The following is a 7,576-nucleotide window of genomic DNA, read 5'->3' as shown; positions in this document are numbered from 1 at the left end:
TCAGAAAACCAAAAGTAACTGTTTTTACTGGTGGTAGGACCTCTTGTGAGTCCGCACGGGTAGGTACTACCACCGTGCCTATTTCTGCCGTGAAGTAGTAATGCTATTCGGTTTGAAAGGTGGGGCAGCCGTTGTAACTATACTTGAGACCTTAGATCTTATATTTCAAGGTGGGTGGCGCATTTTCGTTGTTGTTGTCTATGGGCTCCAGTAACCACTCGCGAATGAATCTACTACCGGATCGGAATCGCGAACCGCTGAGAAGATCCGGCGAGAAACTCAGCGGGCTGATGCTTAGGTTAGGTTGCACGTCGAACTTTTTGCCGAGTTAGACGAGTACGGTTAACGGGGTATCTACTCCGATTGTTAGAGCGGAAGGCGTCTAATGCAAGTGTTATTGGATCTGATGGATCCGTAAGGACGTGTCTAGGGCGACGACGGTGACTGACTCCTGCGTGGTCAGGATTCGGGGAAAGATAATTTTTTTTCTTATTGCCTAGATGTGTGGACGAGCTCACAGCCCACCTGGTGTTAAGTGGTTACTGGAACCCATAGACATCTACGACGTAAATGCGCCACACACCTTGAGATATAAGTTCTAAGGTCTCAGTATAGTAACAACGGCTGCCCCACCCTTCTAACCGAAACGCATTACTGCTTCACGGCAGAAATAGGCGGGACGGTGGTACCTACCCGTGCGGACTCACAAGAGGTCCTACCTCCAGTAAAAATAAATAATAAACACCAGTAATTCACATCGCGTCACGTTTCAGAGTCTTGGAACTATTTCTATGTTTCCATTACTCCAATATATCTTTAAATCCTTCTACAAACTAATATAATACGGACCATCCGTCAGCTTTAGATGCCATAAAAATATTTATCCGTCATCAATCAACGATATTACTTCGATCGTAACAAACATTATGTCGGGATTTTAATTCCTGGCTTATTATATTGTAGATATGTTACAAAAACCGTTTTCCTACGAGGCTTCGTGCGAGCTTATCAAACGATCTCAGCGCAGGTTTGAGCTTGCAAAGCCTCGTTAAGTTTAACGGCATTTTTTCCGCGTATCAAAAACTAGGTCCTCCGAGGTTTTATTTTTAAAGTTTGATTTTAATAATTTATCTTCGAAATCAGGTTTTTGAATGAAACTTTTAGAGTAATATCGACAGCAGACAAAAAACTAAAATATTTTAAAAATATTATAACTAACTGACTAAAATATTATAATTCAATTAAGTCTAATTAATAGTTTTTGTTCGGTTATTTTATGTGTTCGCTTGTGGCATCTACCATTTTTGTTTTAGATGTCCATTCATCAGCATTCAGGACAGCTTTTGATTGGTGGAACCAATATTAAGATTTTTTGAAATTGGGTTGTATAATTTCCCGTTGCTCTTAGAGTAAATTAAGTGTGTACACTTTTTGTTAATACATTCAAAACCATACACGTGTACATATCGACGCTTGAAAGGCAAACGTGACTAAGCGACAACGCGTGAACTTTACAGTAGACTAATTTAAAATTGAAATACCTGAAAAAAAAAATCTATTTTAACGAATCTAGATGTAGGATTGAAATGATTTTAATAGACCTAGAAATATATTTTTTTTGCGCATCGAATATGGTTATTGCCTATCATTTATGTACAAAGCAGTTATTGTCGCTTAGTCACGTTTGCCTTTCAAGCGTCGATATGTATGTTTTCATCTGTGATATTAACGTGTTTTTACCTTTGAACAGATAGTGAAATAAGCCTTTAAAACATTTTCATGTTTCGCTTAAGAAACTTAAGTGTTCATTTACAAGCAATAACTTTAAGTACATAAATGTCGTACGTCCGTTTACGAGTACTTATAAGCGAACGGTTACCATTGAAACGTTAACCGGGTGAACTTAACCGAGGTTAGATAACAAACGGTTATAAATTTGTGCCGATGCCCGTACACGGATCAATTGAAGTTAAGTTAAGCATTCAGATTTGTTGCTAACAGAGTTACATTCAATCGTATTTAGATTAGAATGTTTTGAAATGCAATTCGTTTAAGAATAGTTGTCGTGGCGTGCAACCTCTTTGACAGGACATAAGACCTACAATGACTAGACATAGACAGACTAAGACAGAGTTTTGAAAATAATTCGAAAAGAAATGGAACGAGGGCGTACGTGACCAGCAGCGAGGCAGTACATTTTTTGACTTCTGAAAAGACAAACTATATCGATGAGACAGACATACAAAAAGACGAAAAAGAACGAATAATAATTTACCGTTCTTATATAAGATGTTCAAGTGACCTTCGACCGTTCAATAGTGAATGTTACATAAGCCTTGTTATAACCGTTATTAAGAGATGCGTAATTAAAAAAAATTGGGCTTATATGGGTGGACGAGCTCAAGGTCTGCCCGGTGTTAAGTGGTTACATTAACAACGTGAATGCCGCCACCTTTTTTTTATTGCTTAGGTGGGTGGTCGTGATCAGGGCTCACCAGGTGTTAAGCGGTTACCGGAGCCCATAGATCTCTACAACTTAAATACCACCACCTACCTTGAGATGTGAGTTCGAAGTTCTCAGTTTGGGGAGGCTTAAATGACAAAGGTAAAATCTTCCACCGAGCTGGTGATATTGCTCGGTAGACCGACGGTCCGAATGTTCGGAACTTGTATATATACAAGCTTATCTTGAAAATGTCGTAAGCGAGATTCAGGCATCTGTCAAATATCTTGTGTTCTGTGGTGGCTACCGCAGTCAGGGCACATCAGTATAGTTATAACGGCTGCCTCACCCTTCAAACCGAAACGCATAACTGCTTCACGGCAGAATTAGGCAGGGTGGTGGTGTCTACCCGTGCGGTCCCACAAACGTCCTGCCACCAGTTATTACGCAAATTATAATTTTGCGGGTTTGATTTTTACTACACGAATGTTATTCCATCACCGTGGAAGTCAATCATGAACATTTTTTAAGAACGTATTTCATTAGAAAAGTTGATTGGTACTTGTCAGCGCGATTAGAACATCGGTGCATCGCTAGATACGAATGCACCGGACCTACTATACTTTAGACCCTCATTGAGACATGAGTTCTAAGTCTCTTCAAATCAAAAGGCATTACTGCGGCAGAATTGGGGCTGGAATTACAAAATGCCTTTGAAAAGCTTGTTGGCTCCCGTAAACCCGACTTCTTCAAGAAGATCATTGGAAAACTACTACTGCAGCACTGGAAGAGATGCATCGATTCCATGAGTGCATATTTTGATCGGCAGAAATAAAAAAAATGATAAAAAATCATTTTAATTTTCTGTATACTAAACGGCAACTTCATAGGTAAAGACCAAATATTAGCATAGAATAAATTATTTAATAATTATTAGTGTTGGCCCAGAGGTCGAAATTCGACCATAATTATTAATTTCAATTATAAGTTTGAACATTAATATATGAATATGGTTCTATTGTCAAAGATTTACTTCTACATTCAGAGATTTCGCCAAAGTTACACTATAGATAAACAATATTTAATCTATTCTCAATTTGACTACAGACCTTAACAATAACAAAAGTTTGACAATAAACAAAAGTGTATTTAAGCGTGTGTGTGTCAAATGCATAGTAGTAACGTTTTTTTTATTGATTTAATGTATTTTTCAGGTATCATTTAATAAGAAATTAGTATACTGCAAGCCTTCTCTATATATTATTCTCTCTATAAGTGCGGAAAATTTAATACTCCTCCGTCCGCACAATTTTCGTAAAAAGAGGTACAAAGTTTTTGCTTCACGAAAGTTTGGTCCACTAGCTCAATATTTAGTAAAATAGAAATGTCACGCACATTTTACTAAATTATATAGACATACCTCAGATTCATCTAAGATATAAAAATAAAAACAAACATGAAAACATTTCTTTTCCACTTTTGTATGGGTCTGTACTACGACTATGTCTAGACATTTCTATACAAAAATGAAACGTTAAAATTGTGTTTAGATATTCAATTAATGGTATACACGTGTGGCTTGTACTCGAACACGCATTAATACACCCCAAAGCGGAGTTGAAGCGAGTCTTGTGTGACCGATACATATCAACATAATGATTGATACAGCCGCCCATTTGACAGACTTGTTCTGAATTCACTGTGTGGCCATTAAGGAGACTATTCCAGTTTTCGTTTCTTTATATTTCTGAGCTAAGATAATGTAAAATAGGTATAGACAGCATTATAGGAATTCGCGTCATTTCGGATCCTCTCGATCCGCTAACGGAGCCTTTAGGTACCTCAAGCACCAGCCGACCAACAGACACAGTCCACTGAGTTTCTCGCCGGATCTTCTTAATGGGTCGCGTTTCCGATCCGGTAGTAGATTCTGCGAAGCACTGCTATTGATACGGCTAGTCTTAGCAAACTCGTCAGGATTGAGCCCCTTGAGCTCATCGACTCACCCGAAGAATCTAACATAGTTCTTCGAGATTACTAGAATAGGTAGGAAAAAAAGGAATATTACAGCCTCATCTAGAGACATAAGTTTGAATTTTTCAATCACAACATGCTGTACTACTGTTAAATCCGAAATGTCAGATTTCTACGCGTTAGAAAGTGGTAGTGGGTAGTGGCACCCTGCCATACCGTTAGTATTTAAGGTAGGTTCGAGACTCAGGTTGGTTTAACGGAGAATTAGATGGAGAGCAATAATTTCAACCGACCTTTCGCTAATACGGACGGAAGTTTTATTTGTTTGCAAACAGATATCAACTTTGTTATCCGTTTATGTTGTCAATCTATTTCATCCAATATATTTTCGATTGCCACATCTTTTTTTATTTTCTTTTATTGCTTAGATGGGTGGACGAGCTCACAGCCAACCTGGTATTAAGTGGTTACTGGAACCCATAGACATCTACAACGTAAACGCGCCACCCACCTTGAGATATAAGTTATAAGGTCTCAGTATAGTTACAACGGCTGCCCTATCCTTCAAACCGAAACGCATTACTGCTTCACGGCAGAAATAGGCAGGGTGGTGATCCTACACGCGCGGACTCACACCAGGTCCTACCGCATCGTAGTAAGAGTGTTGATAAAACGCTAATCTAATGGCCTCACGATTAGAGTCGCTGATGCGCACTGCCTACAGCCAGCTGAGCTTAAATCGTGATTAATGTGACATCCCCACGATCTTAACTACACCCGGAACTGCCCACACTGCGGCGAGCATAAATTTTTCAGCGTTCCGCTTCTAAATGCAAAGTACCTTAAATTGATTGCCTTTGTAAATTTTATAGGTTTTATATTTAGCTGATTGCGGCAAACGTACAAGACTGAATTGTTTTTGCTTCGTCCTTGAGTAGTTGGTCAAATTGAGACCGACCAACACTATTGTTTACTTGAACTTTTTTTATTTATTTATTTATTACACTTCATGTAAAATTTACAGTGGGACTTAATGCTTAAGGCATTCTCTACCATTCAATCAAAGGTAGTGCAGAGAAAATAGTGGTAGGTGCAATGAAGTTTATGTTAGATTACAAATACATACACAAAGCACATATAAGTGTTAATATATATACAGATATACACAAATACATACTCATATATACATACATACATACATACAAGTGGGAAGATCGGAACTTTTTGGTTAGTTCACACTGGCACACGAGTTTTATTTTTAAAAGAAGAAAATATAAATGACAGATAAAAAATTGACATAACGAGGTTACGAAGGTGTATGTAGTATTTTTTTTGAAAGAATAAAAGATTTTGTTGTTAAACTAAATATCAACTAGATTTCGCCATACCATCCCACATACATATATGAAGTCGTCGTGGCCTAAAGGATACGTCCGGTGCATTCGTGTGTAGCGACGCACCGGTGTTCGAATCTCGCAGGCGGGTACCAATTTTTCTAATGAAATACGTACTCAACAAATGTTCACGATTGACTTCCACGGTGAAGGAATAACATCGTGTAATAAAAATCAAACCCGCAAAATTATAATTTGCATAATCACTGGTGGTAGGACCTCTTGGGAGTCCGCACGGGTAGGTACCACCACCCCGCCTATTTCCGCCGTGAAGCAGTAATGTGTTTCAGTTCGAAGAGTGGGGTAGCCGTTGTAACTATACTGAGACCCTAGAACTTATACCTCAAGGTGGGTGGCGCATTTACGTTGTAGATGTCTATGGGCTCCAGTAACCACTTAACACCAGGTGGACTGTGAGCTCGTGCACCCATTAAAGCAACAAAAAAATAATATAATAGTTTATACAGTATTTAAAACAATATATTAACAGATTAACTTAAAAAATAAGTGGCTAAAGGCGGTGAAGGGTCTTTTTAAAGGGAATTTGGTTGGTAAATACCTGAACAATTATGTTCTTGGCGTGACTAGTGTCTGTGATAACTGTAAAACTACTTAACTGAATCAATAAAGAAAACGAAACTCAAACAATCAATTGTATCGCGTTAATGACATTTATTATTGTCCGTGCTTTATCGATTGGCAAATAAAGATCACAGATAGTGGCAGCTAATTATTCGCAAATACAACGGATCGATACAGAATTTACAAAACTAAAACTTATTTAGTTATTCTTTGCATATAGTTATTATCTATATATTAATGCGTGAACCAAAAACTTTGTATCCCTTTTTACGAAAATTGCGCGGACGGAGGAGTATGAAATTTTCCACACTTATAAAGAATATAGAGAAGAAGTAGACAATGCTAATAGTTTTTTTTAAATAATGCATAAAAGATATGTACATTAAATCAATAAAGAAAACATTACACACACTACATACCATGTATTTGACGCACACACGCATGCATACTATTTATTGTCAAACTTTTGTTCTTGACGTCTGTGGTCAAATTGAGAATTTGTTGCGGTTTTAAAGGGCTTTTTCTGGGGTTTATCTAATGCAGATACTGAAGAAGTATAGATCGCGTGCAGGTTGCCGCCTTCTTTGAGATTTATTATTTATTCAAGTATTTATTACATCGAAAGAATGGCATCTGTTCATTAGTTATATATTAGTATAGTAGATATAGCTTAGTAGATATAGCATATCAATATTACGAGTATGATAATTGATGTTCATTACGTTCTTAAATTTGAAGAATATTAGGTACAATACGTTTGTAACTTTCTCTTTTTTTCATTGTGCCAATCGGCCTTTTATTGTGTTATTGTGACAACTGTCGAATGTTTTTAAATAATCAATCATTAAATACATATTTCGATAATTTTTGTACAAGAAATAGAGCAGCATGAGATTCTTTTAATTGTAATCTTTGTAATTGAGATAAACTTATTGAGATAAGAAGGACCCCTTTGTCATGGCGCCGCAATTCCAAGGAGTATCCCTGCAACCTTCCGAGAGTATCGGGATACTTGGGGTCGACGTTTCGAGCGATGTCCAGTTTCGGAGTCATTTGGAAGGCAAAGCCAAGTTGGCGTCCAAAATGCTGGGAGTCCTCAACAGAGCGAAGCGGTACTTCACGCCTGGACAAAGACTTTTGCTTTATAAAGCACAAGTCCGGCCTCGCATGGAGTACTGCTCCC

Source organism: Bombyx mori, chromosome 17, assembly GCF_030269925.1.
Source record: "Bombyx mori chromosome 17, ASM3026992v2".
Lineage (NCBI taxonomy): Eukaryota > Metazoa > Arthropoda > Insecta > Lepidoptera > Bombycidae > Bombyx > Bombyx mori.
This window is presented reverse-complemented; position numbering follows the sequence as displayed.